Below are 23607 nucleotides of genomic sequence, written 5' to 3'. Positions count from 1 at the left end.
AAAGGCGAAAGGCTTATTCGTCATGAAGAGAGACCCGAGTAATTCTGCCCGCTTGCTACGGCGGCCGGCGAAGCCTCTAGCCGCGCCGGTCAAGCCCTTGACGGCGCGTGTGCACGCACACACTTGGCGTGGGCAGCCCCGCGACACAGCACGTGCGTTATTTCACAGTCCGAGGTGGCTCTGTGCTCCCGCGGCTGGGTTTAGGGCGTCTTGGGTGGGTGGCTAAGAGCGGGTGTCCGGGTCGAAAGCGGGGCCTGTCGGACTGGGGGTGGTTTAATGATGAAGGCGTGGCCTGTGCGCTTGCCCTGCTTATATTACAAGATCGGTCATTTCCAGGGTGGTATGGTCGTAAGCAGCAGCCCGCAGGGCTCCTCTCCAGCACTATCCACATGTTTTCAACACTTAATCAGGGGAGAGCGCGAACGCAGTCCCCCACTACCAGAAATTGTGCAGTCGAGATTCCCACATTTGGGGAATTCGCCCGGGTCAGCAAAGCACGGCGTGCAATGGCTGAGCCTCGCCGAGGGTGAACCGACCTTCGTGATCATGGTGTCTCCCCTGCCAGGTAAGTATGAGTTGTACATGCTGGCCATAGAGGAAAGCACTCCTCCACATACCAGTCCCCTTGCCGGTCAGACAACGACTAGTCCCCTCCACGTGGGCGTAACAATGGCCCCTTTGCGGTACCCAACAGCCATGTCTTAAGCACACATAACAAGACACAGTGGCAGTATGTGAGCTTGTAGATCTTAACACTTTGACACATTTTGAAAACCTTCGATACTATTAGTTAAAGCGCTCACACCTATTTGCACTCAGACGGCCAAGTGCACCACTGTGCTCCCTGTCATTTTCTTCAACAGCTGAGCTGGCCTTGTCCGATGGGCAAGGCCTTCCAAAAATAGCCATAACTCATCAACGTCCCTCTCCACGGAAGTCTTTAGTAAAAGGCGAAAGGCTTATTCGTCATGAAGAGAGACCCGAGTAATTCTGCCCGCTTGCTACGGCGGCCGGCGAAGCCTCTAGCCGCGCCGGTCAAGCCCTTGACGGCGCGTGTGCACGCACACACTTGGCGTGGGCAGCCCCGCGACACAGCACGTGCGTTATTTCACAGTCCGAGGTGGCTCTGTGCTCCCGCGGCTGGGTTTAGGGCGTCTTGGGTGGGTGGCTAAGAGCGGGTGTCCGGGTCGAAAGCGGGGCCTGTCGGACTGGGGGTGGTTTAATGATGAAGGCGTGGCCTGTGCGCTTGCCCTGCTTATATTACAAGATCGGTCATTTCCAGGGTGGTATGGTCGTAAGCAGCAGCCCGCAGGGCTCCTCTCCAGCACTATCCACATGTTTTCAACACTTAATCAGGGGAGAGCGCGAACGCAGTCCCCCACTACCAGAAATTGTGCAGTCGAGATTCCCACATTTGGGGAATTCGCCCGGGTCAGCAAAGCACGGCGTGCAATGGCTGAGCCTCGCCGAGGGTGAACCGACCTTCGTGATCATGGTGTCTCCCCTGCCAGGTAAGTATGAGTTGTACATGCTGGCCATAGAGGAAAGCACTCCTCCACATACCAGTACCCTGCCGGTCAGACAACGACTAGTCCCCTCCACGTGGGCGTAACAATGGCCCCTTTGCGGTACCCAACAGCCATGTCTTAAGCACACATAACAAGACACAGTGGCAGTATGTGAGCTTGTAGATCTTAACACTTTGACACATTTTGAAAACCTTCGATACTATTAGTTAAAGCGCTCACACCTATTTGCACTCAGACGGCCAAGTGCACCACTGTGCTCCCTGTCATTTTCTTCAACAGCTGAGCTGGCCTTGTCCGATGGGCAAGGCCTTCCAAAAATAGCCATAACTCATCAACGTCCCTCTCCACGGAAGTCTTTAGTAAAAGGCGAAAGGCTTATTCGTCATGAAGAGAGACCCGAGTAATTCTGCCCGCTTGCTACGGCGGCCGGCGAAGCCTCTAGCCGCGCCGGTCAAGCCCTTGACGGCGCGTGTGCACGCACACACTTGGCGTGGGCAGCCCCGCGACACAGCACGTGCGTTATTTCACAGTCCGAGGTGGCTCTGTGCTCCCGCGGCTGGGTTTAGGGCGTCTTGGGTGGGTGGCTAAGAGCGGGTGTCCGGGTCGAAAGCGGGGCCTGTCGGACTGGGGGTGGTTTAATGATGAAGGCGTGGCCTGTGCGCTTGCCCTGCTTATATTACAAGATCGGTCATTTCCAGGGTGGTATGGTCGTAAGCAGCAGCCCGCAGGGCTCCTCTCCAGCACTATCCACATGTTTTCAACACTTAATCAGGGGAGAGCGCGAACGCAGTCCCCCACTACCAGAAATTGTGCAGTCGAGATTCCCACATTTGGGGAATTCGCCCGGGTCAGCAAAGCACGGCGTGCAATGGCTGAGCCTCGCCGAGGGTGAACCGACCTTCGTGATCATGGTGTCTCCCCTGCCAGGTAAGTATGAGTTGTACATGCTGGCCATAGAGGAAAGCACTCCTCCACATACCAGTCCCCTGCCGGTCAGACAACGACTAGTCCCCTCCACGTGGGCGTAACAATGGCCCCTTTGCGGTACCCAACAGCCATGTCTTAAGCACACATAACAAGACACAGTGGCAGTATGTGAGCTTGTAGATCTTAACACTTTGACACATTTTGAAAACCTTCGATACTATTAGTTAAAGCGCTCACACCTATTTGCACTCAGACGGCCAAGTGCACCACTGTGCTCCCTGTCATTTTCTTCAACAGCTGAGCTGGCCTTGTCCGATGGGCAAGGCCTTCCAAAAATAGCCATAACTCATCAACGTCCCTCTCCACGGAAGTCTTTAGTAAAAGGCGAAAGGCTTATTCGTCATGAAGAGAGACCCGAGTAATTCTGCCCGCTTGCTACGGCGGCCGGCGAAGCCTCTAGCCGCGCCGGTCAAGCCCTTGACGGCGCGTGTGCACGCACACACTTGGCGTGGGCAGCCCCGCGACACAGCACGTGCGTTATTTCACAGTCCGAGGTGGCTCTGTGCTCCCGCGGCTGGGTTTAGGGCGTCTTGGGTGGGTGGCTAAGAGCGGGTGTCCGGGTCGAAAGCGGGGCCTGTCGGACTGGGGGTGGTTTAATGATGAAGGCGTGGCCTGTGCGCTTGCCCTGCTTATATTACAAGATCGGTCATTTCCAGGGTGGTATGGTCGTAAGCAGCAGCCCGCAGGGCTCCTCTCCAGCACTATCCACATGTTTTCAACACTTAATCAGGGGAGAGCGCGAACGCAGTCCCCCACTACCAGAAATTGTGCAGTCGAGATTCCCACATTTGGGGAATTCGCCCGGGTCAGCAAAGCACGGCGTGCAATGGCTGAGCCTCGCCGAGGGTGAACCGACCTTCGTGATCATGGTGTCTCCCCTGCCAGGTAAGTATGAGTTGTACATGCTGGCCATAGAGGAAAGCACTCCTCCACATACCAGTCCCCTTGCCGGTCAGACAACGACTAGTCCCCTCCACGTGGGCGTAACAATGGCCCCTTTGCGGTACCCAACAGCCATGTCTTAAGCACACATAACAAGACACAGTGGCAGTATGTGAGCTTGTAGATCTTAACACTTTGACACATTTTGAAAACCTTCGATACTATTAGTTAAAGCGCTCACACCTATTTGCACTCAGACGGCCAAGTGCACCACTGTGCTCCCTGTCATTTTCTTCAACAGCTGAGCTGGCCTTGTCCGATGGGCAAGGCCTTCCAAAAATAGCCATAACTCATCAACGTCCCTCTCCACGGAAGTCTTTAGTAAAAGGCGAAAGGCTTATTCGTCATGAAGAGAGACCCGAGTAATTCTGCCCGCTTGCTACGGCGGCCGGCGAAGCCTCTAGCCGCGCCGGTCAAGCCCTTGACGGCGCGTGTGCACGCACACACTTGGCGTGGGCAGCCCCGCGACACAGCACGTGCGTTATTTCACAGTCCGAGGTGGCTCTGTGCTCCCGCGGCTGGGTTTAGGGCGTCTTGGGTGGGTGGCTAAGAGCGGGTGTCCGGGTCGAAAGCGGGGCCTGTCGGACTGGGGGTGGTTTAATGATGAAGGCGTGGCCTGTGCGCTTGCCCTGCTTATATTACAAGATCGGTCATTTCCAGGGTGGTATGGTCGTAAGCAGCAGCCCGCAGGGCTCCTCTCCAGCACTATCCACATGTTTTCAACACTTAATCAGGGGAGAGCGCGAACGCAGTCCCCCACTACCAGAAATTGTGCAGTCGAGATTCCCACATTTGGGGAATTCGCCCGGGTCAGCAAAGCACGGCGTGCAATGGCTGAGCCTCGCCGAGGGTGAACCGACCTTCGTGATCATGGTGTCTCCCCTGCCAGGTAAGTATGAGTTGTACATGCTGGCCATAGAGGAAAGCACTCCTCCACATACCAGTACCCTGCCGGTCAGACAACGACTAGTCCCCTCCACGTGGGCGTAACAATGGCCCCTTTGCGGTACCCAACAGCCATGTCTTAAGCACACATAACAAGACACAGTGGCAGTATGTGAGCTTGTAGATCTTAACACTTTGACACATTTTGAAAACCTTCGATACTATTAGTTAAAGCGCTCACACCTATTTGCACTCAGACGGCCAAGTGCACCACTGTGCTCCCTGTCATTTTCTTCAACAGCTGAGCTGGCCTTGTCCGATGGGCAAGGCCTTCCAAAAATAGCCATAACTCATCAACGTCCCTCTCCACGGAAGTCTTTAGTAAAAGGCGAAAGGCTTATTCGTCATGAAGAGAGACCCGAGTAATTCTGCCCGCTTGCTACGGCGGCCGGCGAAGCCTCTAGCCGCGCCGGTCAAGCCCTTGACGGCGCGTGTGCACGCACACACTTGGCGTGGGCAGCCCCGCGACACAGCACGTGCGTTATTTCACAGTCCGAGGTGGCTCTGTGCTCCCGCGGCTGGGTTTAGGGCGTCTTGGGTGGGTGGCTAAGAGCGGGTGTCCGGGTCGAAAGCGGGGCCTGTCGGACTGGGGGTGGTTTAATGATGAAGGCGTGGCCTGTGCGCTTGCCCTGCTTATATTACAAGATCGGTCATTTCCAGGGTGGTATGGTCGTAAGCAGCAGCCCGCAGGGCTCCTCTCCAGCACTATCCACATGTTTTCAACACTTAATCAGGGGAGAGCGCGAACGCAGTCCCCCACTACCAGAAATTGTGCAGTCGAGATTCCCACATTTGGGGAATTCGCCCGGGTCAGCAAAGCACGGCGTGCAATGGCTGAGCCTCGCCGAGGGTGAACCGACCTTCGTGATCATGGTGTCTCCCCTGCCAGGTAAGTATGAGTTGTACATGCTGGCCATAGAGGAAAGCACTCCTCCACATACCAGTCCCCTTGCCGGTCAGACAACGACTAGTCCCCTCCACGTGGGCGTAACAATGGCCCCTTTGCGGTACCCAACAGCCATGTCTTAAGCACACATAACAAGACACAGTGGCAGTATGTGAGCTTGTAGATCTTAACACTTTGACACATTTTGAAAACCTTCGATACTATTAGTTAAAGCGCTCACACCTATTTGCACTCAGACGGCCAAGTGCACCACTGTGCTCCCTGTCATTTTCTTCAACAGCTGAGCTGGCCTTGTCCGATGGGCAAGGCCTTCCAAAAATAGCCATAACTCATCAACGTCCCTCTCCACGGAAGTCTTTAGTAAAAGGCGAAAGGCTTATTCGTCATGAAGAGAGACCCGAGTAATTCTGCCCGCTTGCTACGGCGGCCGGCGAAGCCTCTAGCCGCGCCGGTCAAGCCCTTGACGGCGCGTGTGCACGCACACACTTGGCGTGGGCAGCCCCGCGACACAGCACGTGCGTTATTTCACAGTCCGAGGTGGCTCTGTGCTCCCGCGGCTGGGTTTAGGGCGTCTTGGGTGGGTGGCTAAGAGCGGGTGTCCGGGTCGAAAGCGGGGCCTGTCGGACTGGGGGTGGTTTAATGATGAAGGCGTGGCCTGTGCGCTTGCCCTGCTTATATTACAAGATCGGTCATTTCCAGGGTGGTATGGTCGTAAGCAGCAGCCCGCAGGGCTCCTCTCCAGCACTATCCACATGTTTTCAACACTTAATCAGGGGAGAGCGCGAACGCAGTCCCCCACTACCAGAAATTGTGCAGTCGAGATTCCCACATTTGGGGAATTCGCCCGGGTCAGCAAAGCACGGCGTGCAATGGCTGAGCCTCGCCGAGGGTGAACCGACCTTCGTGATCATGGTGTCTCCCCTGCCAGGTAAGTATGAGTTGTACATGCTGGCCATAGAGGAAAGCACTCCTCCACATACCAGTACCCTGCCGGTCAGACAACGACTAGTCCCCTCCACGTGGGCGTAACAATGGCCCCTTTGCGGTACCCAACAGCCATGTCTTAAGCACACATAACAAGACACAGTGGCAGTATGTGAGCTTGTAGATCTTAACACTTTGACACATTTTGAAAACCTTCGATACTATTAGTTAAAGCGCTCACACCTATTTGCACTCAGACGGCCAAGTGCACCACTGTGCTCCCTGTCATTTTCTTCAACAGCTGAGCTGGCCTTGTCCGATGGGCAAGGCCTTCCAAAAATAGCCATAACTCATCAACGTCCCTCTCCACGGAAGTCTTTAGTAAAAGGCGAAAGGCTTATTCGTCATGAAGAGAGACCCGAGTAATTCTGCCCGCTTGCTACGGCGGCCGGCGAAGCCTCTAGCCGCGCCGGTCAAGCCCTTGACGGCGCGTGTGCACGCACACACTTGGCGTGGGCAGCCCCGCGACACAGCACGTGCGTTATTTCACAGTCCGAGGTGGCTCTGTGCTCCCGCGGCTGGGTTTAGGGCGTCTTGGGTGGGTGGCTAAGAGCGGGTGTCCGGGTCGAAAGCGGGGCCTGTCGGACTGGGGGTGGTTTAATGATGAAGGCGTGGCCTGTGCGCTTGCCCTGCTTATATTACAAGATCGGTCATTTCCAGGGTGGTATGGTCGTAAGCAGCAGCCCGCAGGGCTCCTCTCCAGCACTATCCACATGTTTTCAACACTTAATCAGGGGAGAGCGCGAACGCAGTCCCCCACTACCAGAAATTGTGCAGTCGAGATTCCCACATTTGGGGAATTCGCCCGGGTCAGCAAAGCACGGCGTGCAATGGCTGAGCCTCGCCGAGGGTGAACCGACCTTCGTGATCATGGTGTCTCCCCTGCCAGGTAAGTATGAGTTGTACATGCTGGCCATAGAGGAAAGCACTCCTCCACATACCAGTCCCCTGCCGGTCAGACAACGACTAGTCCCCTCCACGTGGGCGTAACAATGGCCCCTTTGCGGTACCCAACAGCCATGTCTTAAGCACACATAACAAGACACAGTGGCAGTATGTGAGCTTGTAGATCTTAACACTTTGACACATTTTGAAAACCTTCGATACTATTAGTTAAAGCGCTCACACCTATTTGCACTCAGACGGCCAAGTGCACCACTGTGCTCCCTGTCATTTTCTTCAACAGCTGAGCTGGCCTTGTCCGATGGGCAAGGCCTTCCAAAAATAGCCATAACTCATCAACGTCCCTCTCCACGGAAGTCTTTAGTAAAAGGCGAAAGGCTTATTCGTCATGAAGAGAGACCCGAGTAATTCTGCCCGCTTGCTACGGCGGCCGGCGAAGCCTCTAGCCGCGCCGGTCAAGCCCTTGACGGCGCGTGTGCACGCACACACTTGGCGTGGGCAGCCCCGCGACACAGCACGTGCGTTATTTCACAGTCCGAGGTGGCTCTGTGCTCCCGCGGCTGGGTTTAGGGCGTCTTGGGTGGGTGGCTAAGAGCGGGTGTCCGGGTCGAAAGCGGGGCCTGTCGGACTGGGGGTGGTTTAATGATGAAGGCGTGGCCTGTGCGCTTGCCCTGCTTATATTACAAGATCGGTCATTTCCAGGGTGGTATGGTCGTAAGCAACAGCCCGCAGGGCTCCTCTCCAGCACTATCCACATGTTTTCAACACTTAATCAGGGGAGAGCGCGAACGCAGTCCCCCACTACCAGAAATTGTGCAGTCGAGATTCCCACATTTGGGGAATTCGCCCGGGTCAGCAAAGCACGGCGTGCAATGGCTGAGCCTCGCCGAGGGTGAACCGACCTTCGTGATCATGGTGTCTCCCCTGCCAGGTAAGTATGAGTTGTACATGCTGGCCATAGAGGAAAGCACTCCTCCACATACCAGTCCCCTGCCGGTCAGACAACGACTAGTCCCCTCCACGTGGGCGTAACAATGGCCCCTTTGCGGTACCCAACAGCCATGTCTTAAGCACACATAACAAGACACAGTGGCAGTATGTGAGCTTGTAGATCTTAACACTTTGACACATTTTGAAAACCTTCGATACTATTAGTTAAAGCGCTCACACCTATTTGCACTCAGACGGCCAAGTGCACCACTGTGCTCCCTGTCATTTTCTTCAACAGCTGAGCTGGCCTTGTCCGATGGGCAAGGCCTTCCAAAAATAGCCATAACTCATCAACGTCCCTCTCCACGGAAGTCTTTAGTAAAAGGCGAAAGGCTTATTCGTCATGAAGAGAGACCCGAGTAATTCTGCCCGCTTGCTACGGCGGCCGGCGAAGCCTCTAGCCGCGCCGGTCAAGCCCTTGACGGCGCGTGTGCACGCACACACTTGGCGTGGGCAGCCCCGCGACACAGCACGTGCGTTATTTCACAGTCCGAGGTGGCTCTGTGCTCCCGCGGCTGGGTTTAGGGCGTCTTGGGTGGGTGGCTAAGAGCGGGTGTCCGGGTCGAAAGCGGGGCCTGTCGGACTGGGGGTGGTTTAATGATGAAGGCGTGGCCTGTGCGCTTGCCCTGCTTATATTACAAGATCGGTCATTTCCAGGGTGGTATGGTCGTAAGCAGCAGCCCGCAGGGCTCCTCTCCAGCACTATCCACATGTTTTCAACACTTAATCAGGGGAGAGCGCGAACGCAGTCCCCCACTACCAGAAATTGTGCAGTCGAGATTCCCACATTTGGGGAATTCGCCCGGGTCAGCAAAGCACGGCGTGCAATGGCTGAGCCTCGCCGAGGGTGAACCGACCTTCGTGATCATGGTGTCTCCCCTGCCAGGTAAGTATGAGTTGTACATGCTGGCCATAGAGGAAAGCACTCCTCCACATACCAGTCCCCTGCCGGTCAGACAACGACTAGTCCCCTCCACGTGGGCGTAACAATGGCCCCTTTGCGGTACCCAACAGCCATGTCTTAAGCACACATAACAAGACACAGTGGCAGTATGTGAGCTTGTAGATCTTAACACTTTGACACATTTTGAAAACCTTCGATACTATTAGTTAAAGCGCTCACACCTATTTGCACTCAGACGGCCAAGTGCACCACTGTGCTCCCTGTCATTTTCTTCAACAGCTGAGCTGGCCTTGTCCGATGGGCAAGGCCTTCCAAAAATAGCCATAACTCATCAACGTCCCTCTCCACGGAAGTCTTTAGTAAAAGGCGAAAGGCTTATTCGTCATGAAGAGAGACCCGAGTAATTCTGCCCGCTTGCTACGGCGGCCGGCGAAGCCTCTAGCCGCGCCGGTCAAGCCCTTGACGGCGCGTGTGCACGCACACACTTGGCGTGGGCAGCCCCGCGACACAGCACGTGCGTTATTTCACAGTCCGAGGTGGCTCTGTGCTCCCGCGGCTGGGTTTAGGGCGTCTTGGGTGGGTGGCTAAGAGCGGGTGTCCGGGTCGAAAGCGGGGCCTGTCGGACTGGGGGTGGTTTAATGATGAAGGCGTGGCCTGTGCGCTTGCCCTGCTTATATTACAAGATCGGTCATTTCCAGGGTGGTATGGTCGTAAGCAGCAGCCCGCAGGGCTCCTCTCCAGCACTATCCACATGTTTTCAACACTTAATCAGGGGAGAGCGCGAACGCAGTCCCCCACTAACAGAAATTGTGCAGTCGAGATTCCCACATTTGGGGAATTCGCCCGGGTCAGCAAAGCACGGCGTGCAATGGCTGAGCCTCGCCGAGGGTGAACCGACCTTCGTGATCATGGTGTCTCCCCTGCCAGGTAAGTATGAGTTGTACATGCTGGCCATAGAGGAAAGCACTCCTCCACATACCAGTCCCCTGCCGGTCAGACAACGACTAGTCCCCTCCACGTGGGCGTAACAATGGCCCCTTTGCGGTACCCAACAGCCATGTCTTAAGCACACATAACAAGACACAGTGGCAGTATGTGAGCTTGTAGATCTTAACACTTTGACACATTTTGAAAACCTTCGATACTATTAGTTAAAGCGCTCACACCTATTTGCACTCAGACGGCCAAGTGCACCACTGTGCTCCCTGTCATTTTCTTCAACAGCTGAGCTGGCCTTGTCCGATGGGCAAGGCCTTCCAAAAATAGCCATAACTCATCAACGTCCCTCTCCACGGAAGTCTTTAGTAAAAGGCGAAAGGCTTATTCGTCATGAAGAGAGACCCGAGTAATTCTGCCCGCTTGCTACGGCGGCCGGCGAAGCCTCTAGCCGCGCCGGTCAAGCCCTTGACGGCGCGTGTGCACGCACACACTTGGCGTGGGCAGCCCCGCGACACAGCACGTGCGTTATTTCACAGTCCGAGGTGGCTCTGTGCTCCCGCGGCTGGGTTTAGGGCGTCTTGGGTGGGTGGCTAAGAGCGGGTGTCCGGGTCGAAAGCGGGGCCTGTCGGACTGGGGGTGGTTTAATGATGAAGGCGTGGCCTGTGCGCTTGCCCTGCTTATATTACAAGATCGGTCATTTCCAGGGTGGTATGGTCGTAAGCAGCAGCCCGCAGGGCTCCTCTCCAGCACTATCCACATGTTTTCAACACTTAATCAGGGGAGAGCGCGAACGCAGTCCCCCACTAACAGAAATTGTGCAGTCGAGATTCCCACATTTGGGGAATTCGCCCGGGTCAGCAAAGCACGGCGTGCAATGGCTGAGCCTCGCCGAGGGTGAACCGACCTTCGTGATCATGGTGTCTCCCCTGCCAGGTAAGTATGAGTTGTACATGCTGGCCATAGAGGAAAGCACTCCTCCACATACCAGTCCCCTGCCGGTCAGACAACGACTAGTCCCCTCCACGTGGGCGTAACAATGGCCCCTTTGCGGTACCCAACAGCCATGTCTTAAGCACACATAACAAGATACAGTGGCAGTATGTGAGCTTGTAGATCTTAACACTTTGACACATTTTGAAAACCTTCGATACTATTAGTTAAAGCGCTCACACCTATTTGCACTCAGACGGCCAAGTGCACCACTGTGCTCCCTGTCATTTTCTTCAACAGCTGAGCTGGCCTTGTCCGATGGGCAAGGCCTTCCAAAAATAGCCATAACTCATCAACGTCCCTCTCCACGGAAGTCTTTAGTAAAAGGCGAAAGGCTTATTCGTCATGAAGAGAGACCCGAGTAATTCTGCCCGCTTGCTACGGCGGCCGGCGAAGCCTCTAGCCGCGCCGGTCAAGCCCTTGACGGCGCGTGTGCACGCACACACTTGGCGTGGGCAGCCCCGCGACACAGCACGTGCGTTATTTCACAGTCCGAGGTGGCTCTGTGCTCCCGCGGCTGGGTTTAGGGCGTCTTGGGTGGGTGGCTAAGAGCGGGTGTCCGGGTCGAAAGCGGGGCCTGTCGGACTGGGGGTGGTTTAATGATGAAGGCGTGGCCTGTGCGCTTGCCCTGCTTATATTACAAGATCGGTCATTTCCAGGGTGGTATGGTCGTAAGCAGCAGCCCGCAGGGCTCCTCTCCAGCACTATCCACATGTTTTCAACACTTAATCAGGGGAGAGCGCGAACGCAGTCCCCCACTAACAGAAATTGTGCAGTCGAGATTCCCACATTTGGGGAATTCGCCCGGGTCAGCAAAGCACGGCGTGCAATGGCTGAGCCTCGCCGAGGGTGAACCGACCTTCGTGATCATGGTGTCTCCCCTGCCAGGTAAGTATGAGTTGTACATGCTGGCCATAGAGGAAAGCACTCCTCCACATACCAGTCCCCTGCCGGTCAGACAACGACTAGTCCCCTCCACGTGGGCGTAACAATGGCCCCTTTGCGGTACCCAACAGCCATGTCTTAAGCACACATAACAAGACACAGTGGCAGTATGTGAGCTTGTAGATCTTAACACTTTGACACATTTTGAAAACCTTCGATACTATTAGTTAAAGCGCTCACACCTATTTGCACTCAGACGGCCAAGTGCACCACTGTGCTCCCTGTCATTTTCTTCAACAGCTGAGCTGGCCTTGTCCGATGGGCAAGGCCTTCCAAAAATAGCCATAACTCATCAACGTCCCTCTCCACGGAAGTCTTTAGTAAAAGGCGAAAGGCTTATTCGTCATGAAGAGAGACCCGAGTAATTCTGCCCGCTTGCTACGGCGGCCGGCGAAGCCTCTAGCCGCGCCGGTCAAGCCCTTGACGGCGCGTGTGCACGCACACACTTGGCGTGGGCAGCCCCGCGACACAGCACGTGCGTTATTTCACAGTCCGAGGTGGCTCTGTGCTCCCGCGGCTGGGTTTAGGGCGTCTTGGGTGGGTGGCTAAGAGCGGGTGTCCGGGTCGAAAGCGGGGCCTGTCGGACTGGGGGTGGTTTAATGATGAAGGCGTGGCCTGTGCGCTTGCCCTGCTTATATTACAAGATCGGTCATTTCCAGGGTGGTATGGTCGTAAGCAGCAGCCCGCAGGGCTCCTCTCCAGCACTATCCACATGTTTTCAACACTTAATCAGGGGAGAGCGCGAACGCAGTCCCCCACTACCAGAAATTGTGCAGTCGAGATTCCCACATTTGGGGAATTCGCCCGGGTCAGCAAAGCACGGCGTGCAATGGCTGAGCCTCGCCGAGGGTGAACCGACCTTCGTGATCATGGTGTCTCCCCTGCCAGGTAAGTATGAGTTGTACATGCTGGCCATAGAGGAAAGCACTCCTCCACATACCAGTCCCCTGCCGGTCAGACAACGACTAGTCCCCTCCACGTGGGCGTAACAATGGCCCCTTTGCGGTACCCAACAGCCATGTCTTAAGCACACATAACAAGACACAGTGGCAGTATGTGAGCTTGTAGATCTTAACACTTTGACACATTTTGAAAACCTTCGATACTATTAGTTAAAGCGCTCACACCTATTTGCACTCAGACGGCCAAGTGCACCACTGTGCTCCCTGTCATTTTCTTCAACAGCTGAGCTGGCCTTGTCCGATGGGCAAGGCCTTCCAAAAATAGCCATAACTCATCAACGTCCCTCTCCACGGAAGTCTTTAGTAAAAGGCGAAAGGCTTATTCGTCATGAAGAGAGACCCGAGTAATTCTGCCCGCTTGCTACGGCGGCCGGCGAAGCCTCTAGCCGCGCCGGTCAAGCCCTTGACGGCGCGTGTGCACGCACACACTTGGCGTGGGCAGCCCCGCGACACAGCACGTGCGTTATTTCACAGTCCGAGGTGGCTCTGTGCTCCCGCGGCTGGGTTTAGGGCGTCTTGGGTGGGTGGCTAAGAGCGGGTGTCCGGGTCGAAAGCGGGGCCTGTCGGACTGGGGGTGGTTTAATGATGAAGGCGTGGCCTGTGCGCTTGCCCTGCTTATATTACAAGATCGGTCATTTCCAGGGTGGTATGGTCGTAAGCAGCAGCCCGCAGTGCTCCTCTCCAGCACTATCCACATGTTTTCAACACTTAATCAGGGGAGAGCGCGAACGCAGTCCCCCACTACCAGAAATTGTGCAGTCGAGATTCCCACATTTGGGGAATTCGCCCGGGTCAGCAAAGAACGGCGTGCAATGGCTGAGCCTCGCCGAGGGTGAACCGACCTTCGTGATCATGGTGTGTCCCCTGCTAGGTAAGTATGAGTTGTACATGCTGGCCATAGAGGAAAGCACTCCTCCACATACCAGTCCCCTGCCGGTCAGACAACGACTAGTCCCCTCCACGTGGGCGTAACAATGGCCCCTTTGCGGTACCCAACAGCCATGTATTAAGCACACATAACAAGACACAGTGGCAATATGTGAGCTTGTAGATCTTAACACTTTGACACATTTTGAAAACCTTCGATACTATTAGTTAAAGCGCTCACACCTATTTGCACTCAGACGGCCAAGTGCACCACTGTGCTCCCTGTCATTTTCTTCAACAGCTGAGCTGGCCTTGTCCGATGGGCAAGGCCTTCCAAAAATAGCCATAACTCATCAACGTCCCTCTCCACGGAAGTCTTTAGTAAAAGGCGAAAGGCTTATTCGTCATGAAGAGAGACCCGAGTAATTCTGCCCGCTTGCTACGGCGGCCGGCGAAGCCTCTAGCCGCGCCGGTCAAGCCCTTGACGGCGCGTGTGCACGCACACACTTGGCGTGGGCAGCCCCGCGACACAGCACGTGCGTTATTTCACAGTCCGAGGTGGCTCTGTGCTCCCGCGGCTGGGTTTAGGACGTCTTGGGTGGGTGGCTAAGAGCGGGTGTCCGGGTCGAAAGCGGGGCCTGTCGGACTGGGGGTGGTTTAATGATGAAGGCGTGGCCTGTGCGCTTGCCCTGCTTATATTACAAGATCGGTCATTTCCAGGGTGGTATGGTCGTAAGCAGCAGCCCGCAGGGCTCCTCTCCAGCACTATCCAAATGTTTTCAACACTTAATCAGGGGAGAGCGCGAACGCAGTCCCCCACTACCAGAAATTGTGCAGTCGAGATTCCCACATTTGGGGAATTCGCCCGGGTCAGCAAAGCACGGCGTGCAATGGCTGAGCCTCGCCGAGGGTGAACCGACCTTCGTGATCATGGTGTGTCCCCTGCTAGGTAAGTATGAGTTGTACATGCTGGCCATAGAGGAAAGCACTCCTCCACATACCAGTCCCCTGCCGGTCAGACAACGACTAGTCCCCTCCACGTGGGCGTAACAATGGCCCCTTTGCGGTACCCAACAGCCATGTCTTAAGCACACATAACAAGACACAGTGGCAGTATGTGAGCTTGTAGATCTTAACACTTTGACACATTTTGAAAACCTTCGATACTATTAGTTAAAGCGCTCACACCTATTTGCACTCAGACGGCCAAGTGCACCACTGTGCTCCCTGTCATTTTCTTCAACAGCTGAGCTGGCCTTGTCCGATGGGCAAGGCCTTCCAAAAATAGCCATAACTCATCAACGTCCCTCTCCACGGAAGTCTTTAGTAAAAGGCGAAAGGCTTATTCGTCATGAAGAGAGACCCGAGTAATTCTGCCCGCTTGCTACGGCGGCCGGCGAAGCCTCTAGCCGCGCCGGTCAAGCCCTTGACGGCGCGTGTGCACGCACACACTTGGCGTGGGCAGCCCCGCGACACAGCACGTGCGTTATTTCACAGTCCGAGGTGGCTCTGTGCTCCCGCGGCTGGGTTTAGGGCGTCTTGGGTGGGTGGCTAAGAGCGGGTGTCCGGGTCGAAAGCGGGGCCTGTCGGACTGGGGGTGGTTTAATGATGAAGGCGTGGCCTGTGCGCTTGCCCTGCTTATATTACAAGATCGGTCATTTCCAGGGTGGTATGGTCGTAAGCAGCAGCCCGCAGGGCTCCTCTCCAGCACTATCCACATGTTTTCAACACTTAATCAGGGGAGAGCGCGAACGCAGTCCCCCACTACCAGAAATTGTGCAGTCGAGATTCCCACATTTGGGGAATTCGCCCGGGTCAGCAAAGAACGGCGTGCAATGGCTGAGCCTCGCCGAGGGTGAACCGACCTTCGTGATCATGGTGTGTCCCCTGCTAGGTAAGTATGAGTTGTACATGCTGGCCATAGAGGAAAGCACTCCTCCACATACCAGTCCCCTGCCGGTCAGACAACGACTAGTCCCCTCCACGTGGGCGTAACAATGGCCCCTTTGCGGTACCCAACAGCCATGTCTTAAGCACACATAACAAGACACAGTGGCAGTATGTGAGCTTGTAGATCTTAACACTTTGACACATTTTGAAAACCTTCGATACTATTAGTTAAAGCGCTCACACCTATTTGCACTCAGACGGCCAAGTGCACCACTGTGCTCCCTGTCATTTTCTTCAACAGCTGAGCTGGCCTTGTCCGATGGGCAAGGCCTTCCAAAAATAGCCATAACTCATCAACGTCCCTCTCCACGGAAGTCTTTAGTAAAAGGCGAAAGGCTTATTCGTCATGAAGAAAGACCCGAGTAATTCTGCCCGCTTGCTACGGCGGCCGGTGAAGCCTCTAGCCGCGCCGGTCAAGCCCTTGACGGCGCGTGTGCACGCACACACTTGGCGTGGGCAGCCCCGCGACACAGCACGTGCGTTATTTCACAGTCCGAGGTGGCTCTGTGCTCCCGCGGCTGGGTTTAGGGCGTCTTGGGTGGGTGGCTAAGAGCGGGTGTCCGGGTCGAAAGCGGGGCCTGTCGGACTGGGGGTGGTTTAATGATGAAGGCGTGGCCTGTGCGCTTGCCCTGCTTATATTACAAGATCGGTCATTTCCAGGGTGGTATGGTCGTAAGCAGCAGCCCGCAGGGCTCCTCTCCAGCACTATCCACATGTTTTCAACACTTAATCAGGGGAGAGCGCGAACGCAGTCCCCCACTACCAGAAATTGTGCAGTCGAGATTCCCACATTTGGGGAATTCGCCCGGGTCAGCAAAGAACGGCGTGCAATGGCTGAGCCTCGCCGAGGGTGAACCGACCTTCGTGATCATGGTGTGTCCCCTGCTAGGTAAGTATGAGTTGTACATGCTGGCCATAGAGGAAAGCACTCCTCCACATACCAGTCCCCTGCCGGTCAGACAACGACTAGTCCCCTCCACGTGGGCGTAACAATGGCCCCTTTGCGGTACCCAACAGCCATGTCTTAAGCACACATAACAAGACACAGTGGCAGTATGTGAGCTTGTAGATCTTAACACTTTGACACATTTTGAAAACCTTCGATACTATTAGTTAAAGCGCTCACACCTATTTGCACTCAGACGGCCAAGTGCACCACTGTGCTCCCTGTCATTTTCTTCAACAGCTGAGCTGGCCTTGTCCGATGGGCAAGGCCTTCCAAAAATAGCCATAACTCATCAACGTCCCTCTCCACGGAAGTCTTTAGTAAAAGGCGAAAGGCTTATTCGTCATGAAGAGAGACCCGAGTAATTCTGCCCGCTTGCTACGGCGGCCGGTGAAGCCTCTAGCCGCGCCGGTCAAGCCCTTGACGGCGCGTGTGCACGCACACACTTGGCGTGGGCAGCCCCGCGACACAGCACGTGCGTTATTTCACAGTCCGAGGTGGCTCTGTGCTCCCGCGGCTGGGTTTAGGGCGTCTTGGGTGGGTGGCTAAGAGCGGGTGTCCGGGTCGAAAGCGGGGCCTGTCGGACTGGGGGTGGTTTAATGATGAAGGCGTGGCCTGTGCGCTTGCCCTGCTTATATTACAAGATCGGTCATTTCCAGGGTGGTATGGTCGTAAGCAGCAGCCCGCAGGGCTCCTCTCCAGCACTATCCACATGTTTTCAACACTTAATCAGGGGAGAGCGCGAACGCAGTCCCCCACTACCAGAAATTGTGCAGTCGAGATTCCCACATTTGGGGAATTCGCCCGGGTCAGCAAAGCACGGCGTGCAATGGCTGAGCCTCGCCGAGGGTGAACCGACCTTCGTGATCATGGTGTCTCCCCTGCCAGGTAAGTATGAGTTGTACATGCTGGCCATAGAGGAAAGCACTCCTCCACATACCAGTCCCCTGCCGGTCAGACAACGACTAGTCCCCTCCACGTGGGCGTAACAATGGCCCCTTTGCGGTACCCAACAGCCATGTCTTAAGCACACATAACAAGACACAGTGGCAGTATGTGAGCTTGTAGATCTTAACACTTTGACACATTTTGAAAACCTTCGATACTATTAGTTAAAGCGCTCACACCTATTTGCACTCAGACGGCCAAGTGCACCCCTGTGCTCCCTGTCATTTTCTTCAACAGCTGAGCTGGCCTTGTCCGATGGGCAAGGCCTTCCAAAAATAGCCATAACTCATCAACGTCCCTCTCCACGGAAGTCTTTAGTAAAAGGCGAAAGGCTTATTCGTCATGAAGAGAGACCCGAGTAATTCTGCCCGCTTGCTACGGCGGCCGGCGAAGCCTCTAGCCGCGCCGGTCAAGCCCTTGACGGCGCGTGTGCACGCACACACTTGGCGTGGGCAGCCCCGCGACACAGCACGTGCGTTATTTCACAGTCCGAGGTGGCTCTGTGCTCCCGCGGCTGGGTTTAGGGCGTCTTGGGTGGGTGGCTAAGAGCGGGTGTCCGGGTCGAAAGCGGGGCCTGTCGGACTGGGGGTGGTTTAATGATGAAGGCGTGGCCTGTGCGCTTGCCCTGCTTATATTACAAGATCGGTCATTTCCAGGGTGGTATGGTCGTAAGCAGCAGCCCGCAGGGCTCCTCTCCAGCACTATCCACATGTTTTCAACACTTAATCAGGGGAGAGCGCGAACGCAGTCCCCCACTACCAGAAATTGTGCAGTCGAGATTCCCACATTTGGGGAATTCGCCCGGGTCAGCAAAGCACGGCGTGCAATGGCTGAGCCTCGCCGAGGGTGAACCGACCTTCGTGATCATGGTGTCTCCCCTGCCAGGTAAGTATGAGTTGTACATGCTGGCCATAGAGGAAAGCACTCCTCCACATACCAGTCCCCTGCCGGTCAGACAACGACTAGTCCCCTCCACGTGGGCGTAACAATGGCCCCTTTGCGGTACCCAACAGCCATGTCTTAAGCACACATAACAAGACACAGTGGCAGTATGTGAGCTTGTAGATCTTAACACTTTGACACATTTTGAAAACCTTCGATACTATTAGTTAAAGCGCTCACACCTATTTGCACTCAGACGGCCAAGTGCACCACTGTGCTCCCTGTCATTTTCTTCAACAGCTGAGCTGGCCTTGTCCGATGGGCAAGGCCTTCCAAAAATAGCCATAACTCATCAACGTCCCTCTCCACGGAAGTCTTTAGTAAAAGGCGAAAGGCTTATTCGTCATGAAGAGAGACCCGAGTAATTCTGCCCGCTTGCTACGGCGGCCGGCGAAGCCTCTAGCCGCGCCGGTCAAGCCCTTGACGGCGCGTGTGCACGCACACACTTGGCGTGGGCAGCCCCGCGACACAGCACGTGCGTTATTTCACAGTCCGAGGTGGCTCTGTGCTCCCGCGGCTGGGTTTAGGGCGTCTTGGGTGGGTGGCTAAGAGCGGGTGTCCGGGTCGAAAGCGGGGCCTGTCGGACTGGGGGTGGTTTAATGATGAAGGCGTGGCCTGTGCGCTTGCCCTGCTTATATTACAAGATCGGTCATTTCCAGGGTGGTATGGTCGTAAGCAGCAGCCCGCAGGGCCCCTCTCCAGCACTATCCACATGTTTTCAACACTTAATCAGGGGAGAGCGCGAACGCAGTCCCCCACTACCAGAAATTGTGCAGTCGAGATTCCCACATTTGGGGAATTCGCCCGGGTCAGCAAAGCACGGCGTGCAATGGCTGAGCCTCGCCGAGGGTGAACCGACCTTCGTGATCATGGTGTCTCCCCTGCCAGGTAAGTATGAGTTGTACATGCTGGCCATAGAGGAAAGCACTCCTCCACATACCAGTCCCCTGCCGGTCAGACAACGACTAGTCCCCTCCACGTGGGCGTAACAATGGCCCCTTTGCGGTACCCAACAGCCATGTCTTAAGCACACATAACAAGACACAGTGGCAGTATGTGAGCTTGTAGATCTTAACACTTTGACACATTTTGAAAACCTTCGATACTATTAGTTAAAGCGCTCACACCTATTTGCACTCAGACGGCCAAGTGCACCACTGTGCTCCCTGTCATTTTCTTCAACAGCTGAGCTGGCCTTGTCCGATGGGCAAGGCCTTCCAAAAATAGCCATAACTCATCAACGTCCCTCTCCACGGAAGTCTTTAGTAAAAGGCGAAAGGCTTATTCGTCATGAAGAGAGACCCGAGTAATTCTGCCCGCTTGCTACGGCGGCCGGCGAAGCCTCTAGCCGCGCCGGTCAAGCCCTTGACGGCGCGTGTGCACGCACACACTTGGCGTGGGCAGCCCCGCGACACAGCACGTGCGTTATTTCACAGTCCGAGGTGGCTCTGTGCTCCCGCGGCTGGGTTTAGGGCGTCTTGGGTGGGTGGCTAAGAGCGGGTGTCCGGGTCGAAAGCGGGGCCTGTCGGACTGGGGGTGGTTTAATGATGAAGGCGTGGCCTGTGCGCTTGCCCTGCTTATATTACAAGATCGGTCATTTCCAGGGTGGTATGGTCGTAAGCAGCAGCCCGCAGGGCTCCTCTCCAGCACTATCCACATGTTTTCAACACTTAATCAGGGGAGAGCGCGAACGCAGTCCCCCACTACCAGAAATTGTGCAGTCGAGATTCCCACATTTGGGGAATTCGCCCGGGTCAGCAAAGCACGGCGTGCAATGGCTGAGCCTCGCCGAGGGTGAACCGACCTTCGTGATCATGGTGTCTCCCCTGCCAGGTAAGTATGAGTTGTACATGCTGGCCATAGAGGAAAGCACTCCTCCACATACCAGTCCCCTGCCGGTCAGACAACGACTAGTCCCCTCCACGTGGGCGTAACAATGGCCCCTTTGCGGTACCCAACAGCCATGTCTTAAGCACACATAACAAGACACAGTGGCAGTATGTGAGCTTGTAGATCTTAACACTTTGACACATTTTGAAAACCTTCGATACTATTAGTTAAAGCGCTCACACCTATTTGCACTCAGACGGCCAAGTGCACCACTGTGCTCCCTGTCATTTTCTTCAACAGCTGAGCTGGCCTTGTCCGATGGGCAAGGCCTTCCAAAAATAGCCATAACTCATCAACGTCCCTCTCCACGGAAGTCTTTAGTAAAAGGCGAAAGGCTTATTCGTCATGAAGAGAGACCAGAGTAATTCTGCCCGCTTGCTACGGCGGCCGGCGAAGCCTCTAGCCGCGCCGGTCAAGCCCTTGACGGCGCGTGTGCACGCACACACTTGGCGTGGGCAGCCCCGCGACACAGCACGTGCGTTATTTCACAGTCCGAGGTGGCTCTGTGCTCCCGCGGCTGGGTTTAGGGCGTCTTGGGTGGGTGGCTAAGAGCGGGTGTCCGGGTCGAAAGCGGGGCCTGTCGGACTGGGGGTGGTTTAATGATGAAGGCGTGGCCTGTGCGCTTGCCCTGCTTATATTACAAGATCGGTCATTTCCAGGGTGGTATGGTCGTAAGCAGCAGCCCGCAGGGCTCCTCTCCAGCACTATCCACATGTTTTCAACACTTAATCACGGGAGAGCGCGAACGCAGTCCCCCACTACCAGAAATTGTGCAGTCGAGATTCCCACATTTGGGGAATTCGCCCGGGTCAGCAAAGCACGGCATGCAATGGCTGAGCCTCGCCGAGGGTGAACCGACCTTCGTGATCATGGTGTCTCCCCTGCCAGGTAAGTATGAGTTGTACATGCTGGCCATAGAGGAAAGCACTCCTCCACATACCAGTCCCCTGCCGGTCAGACAACGACTAGTCCCCTCCACGTGGGCGTAACAATGGCCCCTTTGCGGTACCCAACAGCCATGTCTTAAGCACACATAACAAGACACAGTGGCAGTATGTGAGCTTGTAGATCTTAACACTTTGACACATTTTGAAAACCTTCGATACTATTAGTTAAAGCGCTCACACCTATTTGCACTCAGACGGCCAAGTGCACCACTGTGCTCCCTGTCATTTTCTTCAACAGCTGAGCTGGCCTTGTCCGATGGGCAAGGCCTTCCAAAAATAGCCATAACTCATCAACGTCCCTCTCCACGGAAGTCTTTAGTAAAAGGCGAAAGGCTTATTCGTCATGAAGAGAGACCCGAGTAATTCTGCCCGCTTGCTACGGCGGCCGGCGAAGCCTCTAGCCGCGCCGGTCAAGCCCTTGACGGCGCGTGTGCACGCACACACTTGGCGTGGGCAGCCCCGCGACACAGCACGTGCGTTATTTCACAGTCCGAGGTGGCTCTGTGCTCCCGCGGCTGGGTTTAGGGCGTCTTGGGTGGGTGGCTAAGAGCGGGTGTCCGGGTCGAAAGCGGGGCCTGTCGGACTGGGGGTGGTTTAATGATGAAGGCGTGGCCTGTGCGCTTGCCCTGCTTATATTACAAGATCGGTCATTTCCAGGGTGGTATGGTCGTAAGCAGCAGCCCGCAGGGCTCCTCTCCAGCACTATCCACATGTTTTCAACACTTAATCAGGGGAGAGCGCGAACGCAGTCCCCCACTACCAGAAATTGTGCAGTCGAGATTCCCACATTTGGGGAATTCGCCCGGGTCAGCAAAGCACGGCGTGCAATGGCTGAGCCTCGCCGAGGGTGAACCGACCTTCGTGATCATGGTGTCTCCCCTGCCAGGTAAGTATGAGTTGTACATGCTGGCCATAGAGGAAAGCACTCCTCCACATACCAGTCCCCTGCCGGTCAGACAACGACTAGTCCCCTCCACGTGGGCGTAACAATGGCCCCTTTGCGGTACCCAACAGCCATGTCTTAAGCACACATAACAAGACACAGTGGCAGTATGTGAGCTTGTAGATCTTAACACTTTGACACATTTTGAAAACCTTCGATACTATTAGTTAAAGCGCTCACACCTATTTGCACTCAGACGGCCAAGTGCACCACTGTGCTCCCTGTCATTTTCTTCAACAGCTGAGCTGGCCTTGTCCGATGGGCAAGGCCTTCCAAAAATAGCCATAACTCATCAACGTCCCTCTCCACGGAAGTCTTTAGTAAAAGGCGAAAGGCTTATTCGTCATGAAGAGAGACCCGAGTAATTCTGCCCGCTTGCTACGGCGGCCGGCGAAGCCTCTAGCCGCGCCGGTCAAGCCCTTGACGGCGCGTGTGCACGCACACACTTGGCGTGGGCAGCCCCGCGACACAGCACGTGCGTTATTTCACAGTCCGAGGTGGCTCTGTGCTCCCGCGGCTGGGTTTAGGGCGTCTTGGGTGGGTGGCTAAGAGCGGGTGTCCGGGTCGAAAGCGGGGCCTGTCGGACTGGGGGTGGTTTAATGATGAAGGCGTGGCCTGTGCGCTTGCCCTGCTTATATTACAAGATCGGTCATTTCCAGGGTGGTATGGTCGTAAGCAGCAGCCCGCAGGGCTCCTCTCCAGCACTATCCACATGTTTTCAACACTTAATCAGGGGAGAGCGCGAACGCAGTCCCCCACTACCAGAAATTGTGCAGTCGAGATTCCCACATTTGGGGAATTCGCCCGGGTCAGCAAAGCACGGCATGCAATGGCTGAGCCTCGCCGAGGGTGAACCGACCTTCGTGATCATGGTGTCTCCCCTGCCAGGTAAGTATGAGTTGTACATGCTGGCCATAGAGGAAAGCACTCCTCCACATACCAGTCCCCTGCCGGTCAGACAACGACTAGTCCCCTCCACGTGGGCGTAACAATGGCCCCTTTGCGGTACCCAACAGCCATGTCTTAAGCACACATAACAAGACACAGTGGCAGTATGTGAGCTTGTAGATCTTAACACTTTGACACATTTTGAAAACCTTCGATACTATTAGTTAAAGCGCTCACACCTATTTGCACTCAGACGGCCAAGTGCACCACTGTGCTCCCTGTCATTTTCTTCAACAGCTGAGCTGGCCTTGTCCGATGGGCAAGGCCTTCCAAAAATAGCCATAACTCATCAACGTCCC

The sequence above is a fragment of the Protomyctophum parallelum genome, assembly GCF_964188405.1.
Source record: "Protomyctophum parallelum genome assembly, chromosome: 23".
NCBI lineage: Eukaryota > Metazoa > Chordata > Actinopteri > Myctophiformes > Myctophidae > Protomyctophum > Protomyctophum parallelum.
The sequence above is the reverse complement of the archived record's forward strand: the minus strand, read 5'-3'. Positions refer to the sequence as shown.